We start from the raw sequence: 22,189 nt of genomic DNA on the forward strand, positions 1-22,189 counted from the left end.
CCTTGTTAGGAGGTTAAAATGATAGTCATTGAACCGTAAACACATTTTACAGTTAAAGTCTCTCTAATGTGAGGTCTCAGCAAAAAATAAAATTAAAACTTAACAATTGTGCTGCTCAAACATATCGCCTACTAATGTAAGTCCAATGGAACCCAACAGTGGAGCAGCCACGAATGGCAACAAAGATAAGACCGGTTGGACGAAAACGGCTTCAGAAGTCTTTTTTATGTTTTTGATACACAGCTGGATGATCCTTTTGGACCCTTGGGTTGCTTTACAGACTCACACACATGCACGCACACGTACACATCTGCACCCACACACTGTTTGTTTGGGTCCAATATAGTGTCCCTTTGTTATCTGTTCTTTACCAGCTTTGTTTGCATGGATCATCTGGAAACTCCATTTGTTGTCACTTTGGAGACAAGAAAGGGCGAGTCAACAAATTCAAAATGCACATTCTGCCTCACCTAAGTGGTTCTGGAACCTAAAATGAACAGATGGTATGAAAGGTGAATTCTTAACACTTAAGAATCAATACCTGTCCATTTCAAAACAGGGAGCAGCTTCAAAAATGGAACTGTGCTGTGGCAGTGACCTGATCCCCGCTTTAGAGGCCAAATGTTGCCAAATTGTTTAGATATGAAAACATGGTTACCTTCAGTGACCTTTTTACTTACACTCCAAAATGTGTTTGAAAGCTTTAGGATACACAGCGTGTCGTCTTTCTTCCTGTTACCATTAGAAATGGGGTCATTCTTATCATTTAGGCAGCTGGCAGCACACTCTGCCAATTAAATAAAGAATGACACTGTTGACATGACTAGAAAATTCTCTCAAATCCATGTCGATTTGGTTCACTACCCAATGTGGCTTGGGAAGATATCCCAGGAAGTTTCTGGCTGCCCATGTCCATCTCCAGTATGACCAATTAGAGCTGAGCTGTAGACATGAATTAGGATCATGAGTCTCACACTTTATTTCAATTGCATGGGATTTGCTGTGGATTGCATGCAACATGATGATCAATACAATTCTATTCTATTCTATTCTATCCACAGGAAAATTAAAGGGGTGTCCCTGGCTGAGTATGTTCTCAATTGGCCTGAGAGATGGGGGAAACTGTTGAGATTGATCTTTTTGTGTTGTTAGATCACTATCAGTCCCAATATACAGTATCAGCACTTTGACAATGTAGTGGATGAAAATTAGGGTGTTGATAATAGTAGCAATACATGAAACACATGCAGGGCATTAACATTCTACATCTGTAATAATCAACATCTGATCATGACTCATAGCATGAGAAGTATTGATGAATGAATGAATGAATGAATGAATGAATGAATGAATGAATTATTGGCTCTACCAGCACTCAACTCCCACATTTTGAACAACACAAAACAAATCACCACTTTACTAACCAGGCACCAACTAAAGACATAGATCTGAGAGTGAGCAACTTCAAGTCAGAAGACACTTAATGCTCATAGTAGTGGAATAACCTATAATATAAAACATCTCATTTGATTTCATAGAGGGATTTTATTACAGTTTATTACACCGCTCATAAACTCAGTGTTGAGCAACAACACACACTCAGACACTAGGAGTCCCTGTGGTAATCTAGTAATAATGTTGCGGTGGAGAGTCACGCCTGTGCGGTGCGTGATTAGCGCCACATGCGCCCCTGATCGGCTCTTGTCCTCCTCGCAAACACACTTTTGACTCTCTCCCTCCTCCCGGCTGTGGCTCTTCCCGGCAGCATCTCTTCTCCCCCCCTGTACAGCGGACTTGGAAACCTCGACGCGCAACACACAGCTCCCCCACTCCCCCCACACACACATCGCTGGACCATATACAGTACACAGGAGAACTTTCAGTGGCGTTATTACGCATGGATCTGCCTGCGTGCAAAGCTGAAAGCGCCACCGGCCACCGCCGAGCCCTTGAGCAACTGATGGGATTCTGAAGAAAACGCAAAGAACCATTGAAGGATTTACCACAGATCTTTTTTTCTTTTCTACTTCTTCTCATGTACCCATAATGATCTCCAGATGCATAACAGGATATCCACTTGCCGCGTTATAAAACAGCTGTAGGTGTAGTTGCGTCGCGTAATCACAATTTGTCATCTCGCATAGAAATGGATCTGTGGGGACTTTGTCTGTTTCACCTCACAAGTTTTGGTAAGTAACGACATGTGTTTTTATCACTGGACTGATCAAAATGTGTGAATTAATTAACAGAACAAATTCAAATAAAAAACACTCCAATCTGTCATGCAGGCTGGGGATCGGCTTTGTTTTTAAAAACGTCTCTAATCTATGAAGAAGTTCAATTCTATTACAGGATTATCCTTGTTATTTCTTCGTTGAACATTTTAATGCAACATTTGATGGTTAACGTGGCGACTGTCTGCCCATTGAACTACAATATTTCCATCCACAACCATGAACCTCGATACATTATTTATTAGTCTTCGAGTAATTTAAGAAAATCAATATCCCGTCACAGACCATCAACTCTGGATGTGAATGGAGCTTTAAGCTTGTGTTTTAAACGTGCGTGTGTGTGTGTGTGTGCATGAGTTTCTGCCTGCGTCTATCCAAAATGCACAGATGCTCTTATTGGTTATGTTACTATAACGCCAATTACATTTTGGGCTACAGCTGTTACACAACATTAAAGACCACCAACAATGTATTTGCTCACTTAATAGCACAACAACATCATACAAATATACATACATGCTTGGAACTGTTTTGGTTTGTAACAGTATCTGTTTCAGTTAGTGTCATAAAGAAAAAGTACCTCAGCTCACAAACTCCATCAGTTATTGCAGTCAGTCACTCTGTGTGTGTGTGTGTGTGTGTGTGTCATTTTTACAAACCCCTCCTTTGACACTCTCAGTGTGATTGAAGCTGGCGTATTGATTGTCATTGCACCAATCATTGGCAGTATTGAGAGATGTGACAGGTGTGTGTTCTGGCTCCTGACTGTTTGACATGATGGGTTACATGTATCAGTCACAAGCTTGTTGTCAAAGTGGCACCAAACATTCTGATTCTTTTTTTGATTTTTCTCCACTGAGGGTCTTCTTCAGAAAGAGGACAAAAGCTGAATGGAAAATTAGATGTTTTGGTTGTTGGATTTCTCTTAGTAAAAGCCTTTGATGGCGCCACAATCATTTTGCATGATTTGGTTAGGAACAGATTATTTGAAATGGACGGAGGCTGTGATGTATTGTAGTCATTTGCCTGAAAATTATCCTTAACACTCCACTTCCATTGGCAAAAATGCAGATTTGCTTTTGTTGTAAAAAATAACTACTGTGTCCAGTGTGGTACTGCGAGGTAAACATTATGTGTGTAAGAAAATAGCAGAGATGGTCTTTCTAACTTGTTTAGACAACTGCCATAATCAATTAGTAGTCAGAAATGTAAAAGGTCAGAAACTCTGGCGAGCTTGGATAACAACCTGTTTCTGATGCATACTGAATGGTAACTGTGGCTATGGAAACTGAGCTCACACAGTAACCACCTCTGAGCTCCAACATACCTGTAAGCCAATACAGGGTGGGGGGCTCGAAATCAGCACAAATTTCCAAAGACAGAACACATAGTTGCTCTTTAAGGAAACATCAGGAACAGTTTGTCTCAGTAGAGAATAGGGAACACAATGGTTCAGCATTGTTGGATTATATCTTCAATGTCTCTATTGTTTCTTTCCTGCCTATTTTGTGATTGTAATCCTTTTTTAAAACAGTGAAGTGTTTATGTGAGCACACACTTTACATATCAAATATAGGATCCAACTGTTCCTCCCACTTCCTATCTGCTGCACCACAGTTCTGCCTCCACAACTCCTCACACCAAAGAGCAAGAGACATGATTGACAGCTGAGGTAGTGGTTCCCGGTGTGGTAAATGGTGGTATTTTTGGGGCTCAAAGCATTTTCTGAAATCCCATTCCACAACAAGGAGGTGCCACATGGATATGATATCTTTAACAGAACGCTCCATTTATGGACTCCTATCAGGATGTCGGGAAGATGGTTGATTTGAGCAGAGATCAGTGAAGTAACGATGATCCTTCTCCCACATGAATCAAGTTGAAGCCCACATTACAAATTCTGCTGAGTTGGATCAAATCACTGTTGCATCCACTTTTCTTATGAAAAATAAAGTGAATCTCAGGAAAGTGGTGAAGTGTCTAAGCATTGATCTTGTCTTTATGATAAATGTGTACAGGGTCTCACTTTGACAGATCCACATGGAGGCAAAATACCATAGAACTCAGCACAACATAGTGAGAATCGCCTGTTAGTGCAGGTTAGATAAGGATTTCCTGCAGCATCAAACCTGAAATGTTACACCTGCAGCACAATCATATTACAAAAATGTCATATTTGGGTGCAATTCCCAAATGCACTAGAAGATAATTACATTTAATATTATTGGTTGGAACTGAAGCATGACAGATCAAATATTTTTCGCACCTCTTTCTGTCAGGATCTGTACGTGATCGCGCTCTGTTCTGTTTTGTATGTGCTTGTTTTCATGCTTGTGTTTCTCCTCCTGGCTGGGCGTGGCTACCTGATCCCCGTTCCCGCCTTCTGTCTTTACACACCTGACGCTCATTGAGTGCTAATCAGCTGTGGTACGTAGACTCCAGGTGATCTGGCCACGTCTTGTTAGAGAGTTTCACTTTGAGTCGAGTTTGCGGCCGATCTAGTTTGACTCCAGTTTGTTTCGAGTTGCAGTCTCGTTTTTGTTGTTCCCGCTCTCCAGGATTCTGTTTTTGGGAGCCACTCACCCTCGCTTGCCAATGTTCTGCTCAGCGCCCAGCCTTCGTGTCTCCTGCTTCATCCTGGTTTGTGTTTATTTCATTAAATACCAGTATTTCACCTGGTTCCTGTTCTGTTGTCTGTGTGCCGCAGATCAGAACACTTTCCTCTTTAACAGTAACATTGCCCAGCTTCAGCCCACTATCATGCAATATTTTTTCATATAATGGTTTTGACATTGTGGGATATGACCTGTGTCTTTAATAGAGATGGATAAGTATTGCCAAGCCTGCTATTACCCAGCATATTGGCTGGCCTCTTGTAAGGGATTTGTCATGAATTTCATTTGTAGCAGGTATTACCCCTGGGGAACAATCCGTCAGATGCTCAAGCTTTCTACATGTGGGACAAATGGATCAGTAATTCCAATTCTGGTGGAATGCCGGTATCATTACTGAGAGATGAACGTGTTCCCTTGATTATGGGATTCTTACCTAAACATTTATACCACTTAAACACACAAACCCCACCCAAGACGTGGGTTCATAAATGTGTGTTTAACCGGTGTTTAATCCATCAAACCCCACTGTTTGTAAGATAAATAACCTGGTCAACACACACGTACAGGCTGTGGAGCTGTAGCTCCGTAACTGCTAACACATATCACTGTAGCACACACTGTCAAAATGAGCGGCGCGGTTCATTACAGAGGTCGCCGCAGTGTTTACTCTAGAGACTCAGTTTGGCAAATAGTGCGGGCAAAGTGGAGTGTCATTATAAGATTGCTTTATTGTGTTCACTGTAAATTAATCTTTTGAATTTACAGGGCAAAAGCATACATGATATCCGACATGCCACAAAGCTAAGATACTTCTGCCTTCTTCATGGCAACAACATGGCCAGGCAGAGAGAACAAAATTGTATTGCAACTTAATTCACTTTGATTCATTATTTATTGGAATTAATTTAGTACAGTCACTTTCCTCCTGCACTGCCAGATAAAGAACATAGTGTCACACATCATCACAGATCACAACACAGCATTGCATCTTAAGGTGACAATGCAACGTTTAAAGCCCTATATCATGATTATTTATAAATACTATAATTAGTTGGGATTTTGTAGTTGGGAATGACTTTTTTAAATTGTCCTTGTCTCTTTCAATTAGAAACTCTTGTATATGTTTCATGGGCTACATGAAATCAAACTATACCAGATACGAAAGTTTACCATCTAAACTCTATCAATTTACTCCCTAGCAGGACTCGAGTTAAAAGCTTTCGAGACAGGATGGCTATTACACTTTCCTGTGGATTTCTTCTGTTCCGTCTCCATCGTCGCGGCCTTTTAAATAGCCTTGGTTTTTAATTATTGAGGTTTTCAAAACTGCTCTTGAGCTGGCACATTGCCATTCACCTGACTTCAATCTGTCCGACAGCTCACAACTTTAATGGCGACATTATTCAATGTCTGACATAATCATCTGCCTTTTAATATTAAAGTGCGATAACTTCAAAGAGAATGTGAAGTTCTGAGCAAAAGAGCCATTCACCGTTAAAGTCTTGATAACTGAGGCAAAGCCGTGACTGCCTGCACCATTTGTGGGAGGGCTGAAGCGAAAGACGCACCATTGATTAGGCGTGATGGATGTGGGTGAAAAATAAATGAGTCTGAGTTTAAAGCCCTAATCCATTATTATATTCTACTGCCTCTAGGTACGTATGGTCCCTGAAGCCTCATTAGTGAATATGTTTACATTTTGAGATTTATGAAAATTTGGGGCATTCGTTCAAGAGTGGAAATATTGAACTCATAAGAATAACTTGCAACATGTAACAGGGAGATAAGAAACGGGGGAACTGTGGAATAACTGCAGGAGTACCTTTAGTTTTAAGCTGGAAGTGAATGAGAAACAATCTTATTTGGATTTGCCAGCTGTGCTTAAAGCTGTTAAAACCTTATTCTCCACCTTTTCAAATTTAAAACTAATGTGTTTATGTTCATCTATGTATGCTAATGTATTTATAATGTGCACATCAGAGTCTGAGTTGTTATATTGTCGATCATTATTTGACAAAACCAGTTTTATTTTGAATATAACATTTAGTCAATGTGGTATTTTGGTGTGTTGTGTAGTCAAGTACATGCAGAGAAGTTGAAATACAGTTATTGTTTGCACAAGTCTTTCAGATCAGGTGATGCAAGAACAAGCACACACTGAGGTGTAATTTCAGGGACTATTGCTCCCACAAGGATTTATCACCACACTGTACATTTCCAACTAAAATTAAAAATATATATAAGTATATTGGCCATTAAATGAGAAAGTGAAGTTGGGTGTTGCATACATATATCATTTACTTCTGAGACTGGCAGACGGAGAGCACGACCGTGGCCCCGTTTCTGAGAACTTACAAGTTTGGTTGATTGACAGTGTTGCAGTTCATTATGCTCAGTTGTGAATGTCCCTCACTGGTTCCATCCGAACTACGCCGGTACTTTGACCACAAGACACAGTGACATCTGAAATGAATAGCAAGGACACTTCTTGCTCTGAAATCAATGTATCATTGAAATTGGGTTTGTGTATTTTCACCATGGTAAATGTGCTACCGTAATGAACTGATGAAATGGTGTACTTACTAATACACTGTAAGAAAACCATAGTTTATAGGTCAGTGGTGAATGAGGCTATGTACTAAAATGTGGAAAAGACAATGAAAAAAATGTAATTTAGTTTATTCACTGAATCTATTCTCGTTGTTTATCTAATAACGGGATCAAAATTTATGTTAAGTGTCCTCGGAAATTGGGGACATTGAGTGACAGACAAAGGTTATGGTCTCCAGGAGACCCAAACTTGGGCATCCATAGGTCCCTTGAGAAACAAACGGGTGGTTTTACATCACTATTGTTCTACATTCCTTTGCCATAACTCCAACCTAAACACAACCATTTAGTTATCAGAAACCAGGCATCAAATCAGCAGAAAAGGGACAAATTAAGGCAAGAAAGTCCTGTGAAACAAGATGAATGATGAAAGAAATGTAAGAGGATGATTTAAGAACACATTTCCATGGAGAAATTCACAAGTTAACGGCTATGTGTTTCGAATTGTACATAGTCCCTGTCCTTCCATCATAGAATTGCACTTCAGTGGTTCTTATTATAAAGTAAACACACTGTAACATGGTAGCAGACATGTTTGTTTTCTATTTGTTCAACTTTTTGTGTCTTGTAAGAATTACATCACCAGAGCAACACACCCAAGAGACTCTTGGAAAAAGAAGGGAAATTAGACAATTATCTAAATTTTGGCCATGACTGCGAAGTTACTCAGACTCACTTAAATGTCAAAGACAACACAATGTACTGTGCAGAGTTCAATCATGTGAGCACATCAGTGTTTCGTGGTGGCGGGAGTGTTTTTGTTTTTTTGTGTAGGTATTAAAAACAGGATTTGCCCCAGTCCGTGTTGTGTCCCTTAGGGAACATAATATGTTCTAGCTTCATAAAAATTGGTAGAGAATGATAGTACTATTGCCGGGGTAAGACAGGGTTACGCAATTACCATCAGTGAGTCTTTTCTAATAATGTGTGTACCATGGCCAATAGGAGCTGTGAGGATAAAACTGTTTACCTGCTGGCAGTTGTGTCTTAAATGTTTCTTGCTTGAAATACCTTATGTATAAATTGCTTAGTTTTGCCTGCATTTCCATTTTTATGCTCTGCAGATAAGGGAAAGCAGTTGGTTGGTTTAGGGCACTTGAGTTACTTTGGTTCATGCAATAACAACCACTTACTTGGGGATTGGCAGGAAAACCCTCTGTAGTTAAAGATGCAGGAAACATTGAGGTCATATTGTGAGATGCTTTTGTTTTTGTAGAACTATTTGGTGGTCGGTGGTTGAACATTTATCCCGGAGCCACAAGGCTGAAAGAGAAGATTTTGTTTATACTTGCGTTTAATCGGTGAGCTGCGGAGCCGGCAGTTTTGATGCAGATCAGCTGGGTTTGCTCTTTCTTTGGCATACTAGTTCCATTTGATATTTAATGTGGAAACTCCTGATGAAATGCTGCGCTGTGTATGAATACACAGCAATAGGATGTGGATGATAGATTAGTGATGTGTCAGATTTTATTCAAAAACATTTTTAGACAAGTCTTCCAGATGACCTCAGTGACAGGCAGTATCTGCTTTCACCATCATTCATCTTTCCTCTTTCCTTTGGACATCAACACTATCATTCAGTCAAGTTTTAAGGTTTGATTTCCTGATAAATGCATGAACAAGTCATTTGTTACAGTAGTATAGGTGACAAAAGTGACTCAAAAGCAAGAACAAATTTGACACCAAAGGTAATTATCCAAACTTGACTGCCAAACACAGAACAGCTTCCTTTTAACCTTCAAAGCTCATCAGTTAATCAGAATTGAGATGCAGAGGCTGAAAGTGATACAACGCATGCTTAAATAGGGCTGCTGCTCAAATTAAATGCTATGCGTTCGTTCCTCTCTGTTAGACCTGTTAGGAGTTACAGAAAAAGGTTATAAACATTCAGTGGCCTCTAGGGGCCAAACAGAGGCTCATTAGTTCAGTCTGTCGTAGTTATCCAGAGAGAAATTCTGTTCCAGACAAGTAGGCACAGCCCTTTTGTGACACAGTTTCGTGCACTGGGCTTTTGTAAGCTCCGCTCCCTTGCCTCTTTTAGTATTTCTGGGGCATTGCTTAACCTATTTGGGTTGAGTGAAATTTCATGAAGATAGATGGAAGTGAATCTTGGATGAGTACAGATAACAAAGGTCCAAGGATGTATTTTTTTTGGCCTCCTGCCTTTCGTTATATGGGTGTGAAATGCTATTTTCACTCCAGACAATGTGGTATTTGAAGGAGGATGAGTTATTTTAATCAGAATGGGTTTTTTTTTTTTTTTTGAATTGACTCATACTCTGGTATATTCAGCAAAAAGTTTCTTCGATAGTTGGAAACAGCACGGCAGTTTTCTAGGCTTTGGTGGGATCCAGGAATGATCTAATCACTAGCAACTGTAGATGTGGATTTTTCGCTCTCTCTCAGTTGTGATAATTTTCAGTCAGTGTGTGATCTTGTTTTGGAAGAGTTTTTTTTTTTATGTATTTCTGGTATTAATAACCATGAAAAGTGAGTCTCTTTCATAAACCAATCCAACCACTCGCATTTTTGCCTACAAATTGAAATGACAGCTGCTGCCGTTTATCCCTTCTTCCTCTTCCAACTCTCCTGCGGTATAGAGTTATCATACACTGGCCAATATTTTGAGCAGTTTTAAACAGCAGCAGATACTCTGAGCTGTCTCAAGCATTTTGCACAAATTACTTTTCCTGTTTAAGTGTTGAATATCCAAGAAAATAGTCTCTCCTGATGTTTTTGTCCATTTCCCCCATATTCCATTACTCCAATGGTGTCAGCTCTGCAGTCTTAGAGGATGCGAGCAGAAAACTGCAGAATATTGTATGAAAAGTTCATGCGTTAACCCGAGGGCATGAAAACAAACTATGATGACATTGTTTGCAAAGCATTGATGAATGCGGCTGCCTCGTATTGCTGTGTTACCAACACAGGTTTTTATGACAGTCAGAATGAATGAGCTCAGTAACTGAACCATTTGAAATTTGTAGCTCTGCAAGTACTTCATGGCTTCTTTATTACCGTTGTTTAATTATTTAGAGTCATGTCATTGTTTGTTTACATGCACGTCAAGTGAATTAGACTAGCTCAGCCTGCAAATGCAATATTTCCTTATCAACATTCCCAGACGAAACCATATACCCACTGAGCTATTGCGCCAAACTGTTTTTTCACGGAAATTAATTCAGCATCTTTATGCCTAGCAGGAGCTCTTCACTTAATCAAATCGGTGCAATCATCTTGTGGCCTCAACGTTGCCTAAATAAAAAGGATTGACTGGAAAGGCTTGTTTGTATGAAATGAATTGAATTATTGTCTAGACTAACAAATCTGAAATACAGGAAATGGCACAGTGTGAGAAGATAGACTACCTAGTGACTCTCACAGGCCATGTGTCCTCAATCCAAACCGCATAACAGTACGGCTTCTCTGGAGGAGGAGACGGCCTAACTGGAAATGACATGCACAGTGTAGTCAGTGTATCAGTGTTAGCAAAGGTCATGAGCAATTCAACACTGCAAAACTTAGTCTGAAGTGCTATTTTCTGAGGTTATATAGAGCCTAAAGTCTCTCTGATAGTGTCAACCAAAGTTCACAATGTCCATTGCTGCCACCTGCGTGGTGGCAGCAATGGACATTGTGAACTTTGTGAACAATGATCTGTCAACCAAAGTTCACCCAACATTGAATTCCCAATTCAATGTTGGGTGGTTTTATTGGATAAGAATACAAGCGTGTGTTTTAAAACCATCTGGTGGTAGATTCATAAATGTCCCAAGGGAGAGGAATAAATCGAATACAAACTGTAGATCTGTGTGGTTTTAACACAAGTAAAGCAATGTGGCGTGTGGTTGTGTTGCTGCTATCCTCCCTCTGTTTCCTCCCTTCTCTACAAATTGCTTAAAATTCATAACCAGCAACAAAATAATACATAATTTGCAACTATCGGAGCCTTTTAAAGTATGAGGGTGTTGCTGTCTTCTAATTATTGCTTAATTTCCTGGAAAAGGAAAAATACAGAAAGAATTGACTAGTTGCTTGTTGCAGCAGTGATGGGACATGACGTGAGTTTTCTTGAAGATATTCCGCTAAACATTCTCCATTTTTAAGCCAACCAGTCAAGTTACGTCCTACTCTTATAACCTTGTAATGTGGTGATGATGGACATTGGCCGATTCCTCTAGTGTTCCAGGAAAGGAAACACACCATTACCAAGGCAGCAGACAGGAACTGGCTGGAGGGCAACTGTCTCTGTGAGCTGCAGTGGATTTACAACATCTGCTCCATGCAGGAGAGGATGCCACCTCCACTCGCCACGACTTGATTAATTATTTCAGACGCAGTGAATGAGCCAAGTAACGTTGATTGCAATTTGTGTGCACAGAAGGCTCCTATCTTACTTTCAAGTCAGTGACGTCTTTGCAGGGCAACGGCTTTAAATCTTTGCATAGTTTGCCGGATTGTTTGGTTTTCTTCACATTTTCCTTTAAAATCAGAACTTTTATCAGTACACAATTGTGTCGCATATTTATATTTCTTTGATGTAAATGTAATTTTATGACATCTCTACCTTGTTGGTGGAGGCCTTTGACTCTTTCGCTGCACCTTAGATCCCAATCCCATCCTCCTGCATGGCTTGTTAGCTCTAATTAATTGGTTCAAGAGAATGGCAGCACGTATTTGACAGCTCTGTGTGAGTCATAACTGTGAAACCAGAGCTAGATTCCGATAGACAAGCCCCTGGAGAAGAATCATTCCATATTAGGGCCATTGACTCCCTGCCACTTACTATGCTTGGAAATGTTGCAGCTGGAAGAATGTGCTGTGAAACCTGGTGTGTGGATTTGTACACATGCACATATTCACACACATCTGCTCTAGGTGACACGGGCAATCATATGGTGACAAGGTACAAAAACTAAAGGTCATGTAAAAGCTGATGATGATCTCTTCCTATCAGTACAAGGCCACATCACTTTAGCACAAACTCACTTTATGGTTAATAAGGGAAAGCATTTGTTGTCACAATGTTATTCAGGTTAAAATAAAGATGATCATACACTAAACTTCTTGGATGCAAAGCCGCTGTATTTTGTTGATTGTTCGGACATGTTCTTTTTTAACAGGATTGCCTCTAATTTCATTATAACAAGCCAGCCTCTTGGATAACACCAAAAGGTGTGAACATTGCAGATTGAGATGAACTGCAAATTCCTATTTTAGGTCATGTGTTATCAGCATTTACAGTTTACTTTCACCTTCACTTAATTGTAGAAGGTTGGCAAACGCTGCACAATAATAAATATACACAGAAATCCTTAAAAGACCCCAACAGCCTTTGGATTGAGGGACAAAGGAAAGCAAGATGGGGGATCTATGTGATCAGAGTCTAATGTTATACAGCAACACCATGACCTTGTAAACCATGTAACCTACTGTAAGAAAACAATTTCACAGGCTTGACCCAAGCTGACCTGATTTAAAGAAAATCCTTATTCCATATCTTTTCTATCATCTCTGCTTGTCTTAGTCTTTAGGAAAGCAGGAGAGCAAACCCAGAAAAAGAAAGAGATAAAGGGAATAAGCCTAAAGTGAAGGAAAGGATGGAGGTTGAGACGTTCAGCCACAATGACAAAACACCAGTATTAATTATGTTCTTTTAAAAATAGCTTATTAGTCCTCCACCGAATGATTTGGGATTTCTTATCATTACTGTTCAATTATAGTTTTGCCCTGTAACCTATAATCAGTCTGTTGGACTGAATAATCATGAATTATAAGGGAAAATGAATTGGGGCATTGTTATAGTTTATTGCCTGTGGAATTCCTTGAAGCAATTAAAAGAATATTCTAATTATTTCATTCACATCATTGCTTTTGTGCATTGATGTGACAAAAATATCTAATGGGCTTTTGTTAATGGATGAATAGTTGTGTCAGAATCGATGTTTATGCTCACAACAGATTGTAAATAAAGGATGAAGTTGTACAATTGAATTTTTAAAAAAATCAATAACCCAATAGATTTTCTGTGAAAAGTGTTTCTCGTGATATAAAAGTTGTAATATATCAAATGCACACCTAAAATGCCCTTCAGTATTAATTATGATTCACATTTTGTGCCTGTTTGTGTATGAATCATGTCAACATCTTAATTAGAAAATAAAGTTTGAGCTTTGAGCTTCCATGCTGTTGTATTTTTAGATGTGCAGTGGCGCAACTGACTACATTTTGATTATTACTCTGTGTTGATCATTGAAAACAAGATGTGAAGATGATGAATAGGCAGCTGCGTGTTTGACCTGTGAAGAACTGATTTTAATCATATTCAATAATTACAGTATGACAATATGATGGATTGATCCGGTGTGGAAGTTTTAAAAAAAGAACTGAACGCATCTCATATTTGTGACTTTATGCTCGAGCTTATCTTGCCACAGTGTTAATTGTTCCTTTAGATGATGAGGCTGCACTGCACAAAATATCCACTTATGAAGAACTCTATGCAGCGTAGAGTGTTGGACCATAACTCCATATTCTACTGCCCAGAGAAATCGCATGTTTTTTTAATCATATTTAATTTCCTTTGTTTGTATTAAATTAATGTTGAAATTGGAAACGGCAGGTTAAACTCTAATTCAAAATTAAAAGAAACGAGCAGATAATTAGAAAGCACTAGAATCAAGAAATCCTGAAAGCTCACCAAATAAGTTGAAGTTGTGACACGGCATCCATGAATGTTAACAGGCTTAAATGGAATGACAGGTTGTATTTTATGATAGATTCTTGTTCTCTTTTAGAATCTTTGTTCTTGTTCACGTTGTAAAAGCTTTTAAACGATGAATCACAGAGCAGCGTGAAGAAGCCGTGTAACTGAGCCACTGCGGATCAGCACTGTAGTCCCGAGGGAACCTTATGATTGACAGAATCCTCTGCTCTGTCCTCTGTGGAATGACCTCAGCCATGGAGGTCAGGCATATTCATCCCTTTCATTGGGTTAGCAGCTGGTCATACTAACACACTTCTGTCATGCTTTAAGTGCTGACTCTAATGGAATCATTCCCTGTGCTAAGATTCTTGTAGAAAATGGTCTGGTGTTTAGCATCTGAGGGCAACAATTAGGGATTAGGTAACCAAATGCAGACATAGAAACAAACTAAGATGTAAAGCCATGGTGTTTTGTAAGGCGAAGCAACACCTTTGAATTATTAAAACTGCCTTTCATTAGCAAAACACTGACTAGACTTCTGTTTTGTGTCACAGCAAGAGTACACCCGGAACCATAAAAGTGAAAAGCTCAGCAGAACACACAGATTTATTACCTTCAAAAACAACACTTTATGGAAATTGCCGTGTTGCAGCTCTTTATTGTGATGGAAACAAGTGAGGCAATCACCTGAAAAGCAGCTATCTAAAGATTCATGTGCGAGCTCCTCCTCACTGCAGTATAACACAACACAGGCTGGTCTCCAGCAATGAGGGCATGCTGGGAGTCTGAGCACCACAAAGGACTCTGAAGTCAAGAGCCTCATCAGTGGAAGTGGCCATCAATCGTTGTAACAGAATGCATGGCTCCGCCCCCCTCCGGCAATGACTCTTGAGTGGCAGCGACAGCTGGCACTGGTTATGGCCCCGACATCAGAGCTGACAGGGGGTTAACACTTCATCAGTGTGTTCAACCAGCGCTGCTACTGTTCTGTAAATATTTGTCCTGATTTATGGTCACTGTAAAAAAATACCCTGAAACAGGCATAGTGTAGTAGTAGAAGAAAATTCCTCTTAACTAATGTGGAGCAAAATGTGTTGAATGGATGTCTTGAAAGAAGCTTTAATATTTAATCGCAACAAAACGGTATCTGACATGAAGCAGAGTTTGATCTATGTCTCATATTAGCGATGAACGCAAAACGAGCAGAGCTTAAATTGCTTGAAATTGGATTAGAAGACACAAATCACAATGTTCCACCGTTAGAGGGCTTCCTTTGATGCTCTCAGAGAGAGTGCATAGGGATTCTGACATGTCAACCATCCAATCACTTCTCAAATGTTCCTAGTCACTCAAACTGAAAAACAACCTCATTGATATTTCAAACAAAACTAGTCATCTAATTTTCCTTTGAGAATTTGATTCATTTTTTTTATCCATACATACGCTATATTGAATTCATGTTTACAGTTCAGGGTTTCCTAAGAGACCAGTTTATACTATATATATTGGTTAAAATATTTTTGACAAACGTGACAGATGCAAAAGTTAGGATTTCAGAAGTTTATAAGACTTCTTAGATGAATGGACTTCTTAGATGAATGGACTTCTTAGATGAATGGACTTCTTAGATGAATCGTTTTTGGATTGGAATTAACAGGTCAAGTGCATCAACATTATGTATTGATGAATACTCAAAGAGCTTACTGACTATTTAGAATCACAGTTCATCAAACTGACAAATCTAAAGGATGAATGCACATCAACCAGCATCCACAGCATTATATATAAATATAACCGATAGATTTTTGCTGTAGGAAGCTACCAGTTGATTTAACTGAGTGTGTCCCTGACCTAATGTAGTCTTTTCCTCCTATCATAATTGCATTCTGCAGAGCACACAAAGAGGGCTCTGAGAAAGTGGGCAGTGGGAAAACTGCAAGAATGAGCTGTGTGGTGGTGTTCAGATGTTTTACCCTGGAGACCTGCTGCTCACTGATTCAGTGGTTGGGATCAGACATTTTGGGTCCCCTCCCGACAACAGTCGATATGTTTACATACTCCCTACTCAGAATATTTGTGTTTACTGCAATTAAAGGCAAAATGTGATTTAACTGTGTACATGCAGAGAATCAGCAGGAGTCTCTCTGAGTGCGTTGTGTAATCGCCATATGAAGTGAGTCTGCCCATTGAGGAAAAGCATGGAAAGACGTCATACTCTGATTAAGATGTGTACAATCCAGAATTAATCAATTTGGAATCGCGTAATCTAGCCCTTACTCTGAATATTTAATTTTGTGCCAATTTCGGTCACGTGAAGGTGAATACATAACATTCCCTAGAGCCGATGTGTTGCCTGATCAGTGTACTTGGCAATGTGCTGAAGAATCAGGCTAAGAATACGTTTCCTGGTCCTACTTTTAGGATTTTTGTTTTACTCTTTTCAGACCATGCTTAAGGCCACTTTGGAGTAGTTCTGTACATGGTAATGCGGGACTTTCACCAATATCTCTATATGCGAGAAGTCGTATGCCTTGGCACGGTGGTGTGAATGATTTTGTCTGGCTGTCAGCTCGGTGATACACGGACAACCTGTTAGGCTCCAGCCCCCCTCCTGCTCTGCACAGGATAGGCGGGTAAGGAGAATGGGTGCGTCAATGAATGGTTTGCTGGCATGGGTGCTGCACATACCAATGTGGCACCCTCTTGCCCCTCTACAAGTAAACAAAAATGCTGAAAAGTTATTTGCAACTATTCCAGACAAATTGCTGATGTGCAAATAATGTTGCCATTCCAAGTGAAGATGTGGTCTTTGTTGTGCGACATTGAGACTGAACTTGACACGCAATCTTAAATGATAATTAGAATCAACCCACACACACTCTCTTAGCGTTATTCCATCAGTCCTGACATAATCACAGCTCTTATTGAACTCAAATCTGAGAAAATTCTGAAATAGACTTTTCTCAGTTTTGCATTCTAAAAGAACGCTCTGTCATTTTCTCCCTCATTAACAACTTTCATCTCCCTCCATATCAATGTGAGACACCTCCTCATAAGAACTGAGTCAGTGGTTGGTTGTAGCTAAATGTAATTTCCAACAAATCAGCAAGAAGATAACAAGACAAGAAAACGGCTTCACATAACTTGATTCCCCTTTGACACTTTTCTTTATTTCCCCACCAAATATGAGCTCTATCTTGATGAATTGCAGCACTTCTCTTGGAGGAAGGTTTGCGTGTACGAATGATCCGTTTCCATTTGACTACATATACAGAAGCGGTCTTCAGTATTCCCACACGGTGTTATTCAGTAATGCATTAAATTAGGAAAGTGCAGCTTCTGTATTTCTCCATCTATCCCACAATGTCTTCCTTTGTCTGCATGTGTTTGAGAGATTTGCTGTGGAGATCAATCAGACCTACCTAAAGGCTTCAGCATCCTTCAATGAACTATGCTCCATACTAGAACTACAACTGTGGTCATACCTGTTACAATACCCTCACTGAAAGGTTGAAGAATCTGCCTGCATCAAGGTTTGTCTGTATTTGTGTTTGACACAATCAAGCATATAAACGGGGGTACTGGTGCAGACTTTCACTTCCTGCTCTCTTTGAAGGTATTAGTCACATGGTTGCACAAATAGTGATGGAAATAATGAGGTGAACACCTTAACACCTTGTCTCTTCATTCATTCATTCTACTTGTCAGATGGCTGTTAATGCTGTGTATAGTGTTTTGTAGCTTCTCATATTTGTCAGTGAATTTGCCAATTCGCCACTGTATAATGCAAGATCATCTGATTCAAACGCTTCCGTTTAACAACTGAGGATGAGCTCACAGACTGATTAGTAGAGATGGCATTTAAAACTTAACGTAAAATCCTAAATTGAGCTGAATAAAATGACGTGCATATCACACCTCACAGTAATGTGAATGAAGCAAGGAATGCGTGGCGATTTGATTGTAATCTAGGGTTGCATTCAAATGGTCAGAACGCCAACAGCAGTTATGCACGGTCAGTGAAGTGATAACAAAACAGGAACTGAGATTGTAATTCAAAGACTCAAACAAACTTAAATGCTTTAGGACTTTAACAGCTGCCTCAGTCAGTCTTGCAGTGTCTACCAATTTGATAAAGCTGACATAGATGCTCACTTGAAGCAGCTGTCTTTCATACTACAACCCTTTGCGTTTTAAGTTGTATCAAAGAAAATGCATAGTGTGAATATAACCTAAGAAAAAAAAGGAAATCTGCCTTCACACTGCCTCAAGTGATGCTGAGTGATTAATAATCTTATTTGACTATATAAGTGCCTTGGTGGAATGATGTGAGCACACACACAGACTGCATAATTAACAATCAAAAGAGCCTCCAAGGGGAGTTAACATTGTGACGCTGTTATCATTACCAATTACGTCCAACAGATTTAGAGCAGCGTACACATGCAGTTTGATTTGAGGAAGTTAAGGCCTTGTAGTAAGACCTGGTTTAATATACAACCATGGATTATGTAGTATCCACTTAAAAAGTCCATGTTTGCAAATAGGGAGGCAATGTGAGTTTCGACTCGGATCAGACCATCTCTGATCCAGCTCACTCAGGAAAAGCATCGATTCGAGATGGGAGCGCTGGTGGGGAGAGATGGCCATCAGGGAACTAAATGGTGTCTCTCCAGGATCAGATCCTATCAAAGAGTGTGAGATGTCACTGAGAGGAGTGCAAGCTTTTAGTGCTCCGTCACTCCCAATGAATTGGATTATAGCTTGTGTGTGTGTACATGTGTATCAATCTGACCTTTGCATTCTTGTGAAATCTGATTTATATACTGATAACTGATGAAACGGCTCTTTAATAATTCATTGATTCGTAACTAACGCACACTTAGTGGAGTCATTCTAATGATTTGGCCTTTTTGTCATTTATCGTTAGAAACAAACATTTGCTGGAAATGTTAGGATTTGATTGTTCCTAGTAATATGAATCTATGTATTTTGAATAATGGCTCATTCAAAATAAACAATTTGAAGTTGAAAGATGCATATATAGCACCTCCTAAAAACACTGAAAGACTTGTATATACAGTTTGGGCCTTTATAATATGGTGATCACATATAAATCTATTAAATTGAAATGCTGTCAAAATAAAAGTGAGTCAGTTTCTATCCAGATGAAAACTATAGAAAATGTTGTCTGTAGGAACTCCTAAAGGACAATCTTCACATATTGTTTCTATTTTAAAGATTAAATGATAAATACATGAATAAAAAACAAGCAGATTAATTAGTAATGAAAATAATTAGGTGCGTGTGTTTTTACACATCACCGTATTGCAAAGCTTTTAAAATAACCCCCATAGTAATGATAAAATTAAAATTTGAAAATGAAAATGTTCCCTTGACAATATAATGATGGCACTGCATCTTTGTGTTTTGCAAGTCTAAACTCCCACAGCAGCTATTCTGAGCTGATATTATGCTTGTGGTGGGAAGCTCAGTGAACACAGTCCAGCTTTGTGTTTCCCATCATACTAATGTAAGAAATATTCAGGGTGCCATCATTTTCTCACCATGAATTTGAAGTAATTGGAACAGAACCTATTAATATAGGTTGACAGTGTTTAAAGCCAGAACCTCCATTATCTAGCAGAGGAAACGTCCCTGCTGACAGTCACAGCTCGGGTATGGAGAGCAGCATCAGGCGATCAGTTGGCTGTCACATTCAAAGAAGTGAGGGGATATTTACAATGTGTTCACTCCTGCCTTGGTTGTCCCTCCGCCACCCAGCCATCCTCCTCCTCTCGGTTCCTATTACCTGCTTGTGATATGGTATGGATATGGTCTTGCCTTGTGCATTATATATATCTCATATCTCAGTGATATGTATTGGTATTGTGTTCCCTCCAACATCACAGACTGATCGGAATCAGTCTGTTCCAGCAGGCACGACCACATATCACATTTTTCCTTTGCATGTATCTCTGACTGAAATGTTCCTTTGTACATTTGTTGTTCACATGAGATTTCTTTTAATCTATGGGAAGTTCTGTGTAAATTATTCATTTGCAACTCTAACAAGAAATACTTCTTGAAGTAAAAGTTGAACCCAGCCACTGTTGGAATGAGATCAAATGAACAGATGCTATTCTATGTGTATGACATAAGGTAAAGATAGCTCTGCATATTGGCATGTGAGTGGGAATGTCTCGTCAAAGATACCACTTCAGAGTGGCATAATGATAGATGGAGAGGCTATAGCTTCTCAAAGGACGACCTACTGTAAATACCAGTTAGAGTTAAATATTATACTTATGAAACGATGTATATAAGTTAATTACCGGCAAGAAACGGGTGATATAACTTATACACATGTATTTTAAGATGCATGCAGATAATGAGTTTCATGTGTGTACAGATGATATAAGGTTTTAACATGTATGGTATATGCAGGTTAGGTAATATAATAATGTACTATTACATCAAGTAGAACAGTTATATAGAGTACTGATAATGTAAGGTACATACAGGTAATATACATTATTTACACACAATTTAAGGCATATACAGTTCTGATAAAGTCACAATACTTTCACCATAGACAGCACCTCAGTACTACACTCAAGGGTTTTATCATGACCTGCAGGAGATCAGGAAACAATACGACTCAATTTGATATTCACTTTAATCTCTATGAAATTGGGCCACAGCTTATCATTACATTTTGAATGACTTTTGATGAATGAATTAAAGTGCAAAACCTACATTTAAGTCAGAATCAGTTTCTTCTCCGGACTGAGGTTAATGTTTCAAAATTGTATTGATAAAATGCTGAGGCATCCCTTTGATGAATGCTGGTAGTTTTCATTCAATTATTTATGTAATTTTTACAAATCGGTAACAGTAACAGTGCTAAAACAGAGACTGTAGGCATTAAGTGTACCGGTACACTTCCTCCCTTCCACCCCCCTCCTACGGTGTAACTGCTTTGTAGGCATCTAGGAGTGAACGGAACATTCCAGCTGACTTCATTAAGTTTCATTTTCCATTTTATCTCTCCTGAAGTGGGCTATTAAGTCAGCGCACTAGGGTAACTGATCAGCTAATCTGCCTGTGATTTATGTGGCAGGGAAATGTAGGACTTAACCAAGCTTCAGAACACATTGATTACTGACATGGTTAATTGGCTAAACCCACTGCTACATTGAGACAAGCTTATTGGAAATGTCAAATCAAGCAGCTCATTTGCATTCATGATGTATGGTGTCAATTCCAGCTCCTGCTCGAGCAGATTCAACTGACACACACTTGTAACGGAAGGCCCGGAAGGGTTCTTTGCCCGGAATTTGCAGCTGACCACTTGGTTGGAACTGTTTTTGTTGTTGACACTACCTGGTGATATCTGCTGAATAGAGGATGAGTTTGGAGACGTCGGGGTGTGAGCGAGACTGAATGCATGTATGTGGTCTGAGCGAAGGTGCAGATGTCATGGTAGATGTGTGACTGAACGGTGTTGTGTTACATTCTTTCTTTTGAAGGCAGATGGAGCGTGCATGTGTTTTACAGATCAAAACAATGATTCAGGCTTTTTTGTCCCACAATTACCTGCAGTGCAAGGTGGATGAAAGCAGCATGAAATTGAGAGATTTTGACGATGGGGTATTACTTTATCCCACACAGCAAGGGCATTACTAGAGCGAACAGGTACCACATGAATTGTGGTTGAAAACTGGGATCAACTGGGTTTGATGCAGGCTTGATTGCAAATGTGAACACAAATCTCATCCATCCAAATCTCTGGATAACAGCATTTATTTTATGGTTTCACATTCAAATCCATAAACCCCTACAATGTCTAAAGTTATGGTTGTGTTTCAACATGTAATCCTACTTTTTGAAGTATTAGAGATAAATATATATTGTATATAAAGAATAAGAAAACTGTGGCAGCACTTATGCCTTCATCACAATCGAAGTTAATGGTATCTAGTCGGAGCATCTATTTTATGTGGCTTATGATTTATTTGATG

This window comes from Genypterus blacodes, unplaced genomic scaffold (assembly GCF_046128005.1).
Source record: "Genypterus blacodes isolate CSIRO-AG114 ecotype Tasmania unplaced genomic scaffold, CSIRO-AGI_Gbla_v1 ptg000044l_1, whole genome shotgun sequence".
NCBI lineage: Eukaryota > Metazoa > Chordata > Actinopteri > Ophidiiformes > Ophidiidae > Genypterus > Genypterus blacodes.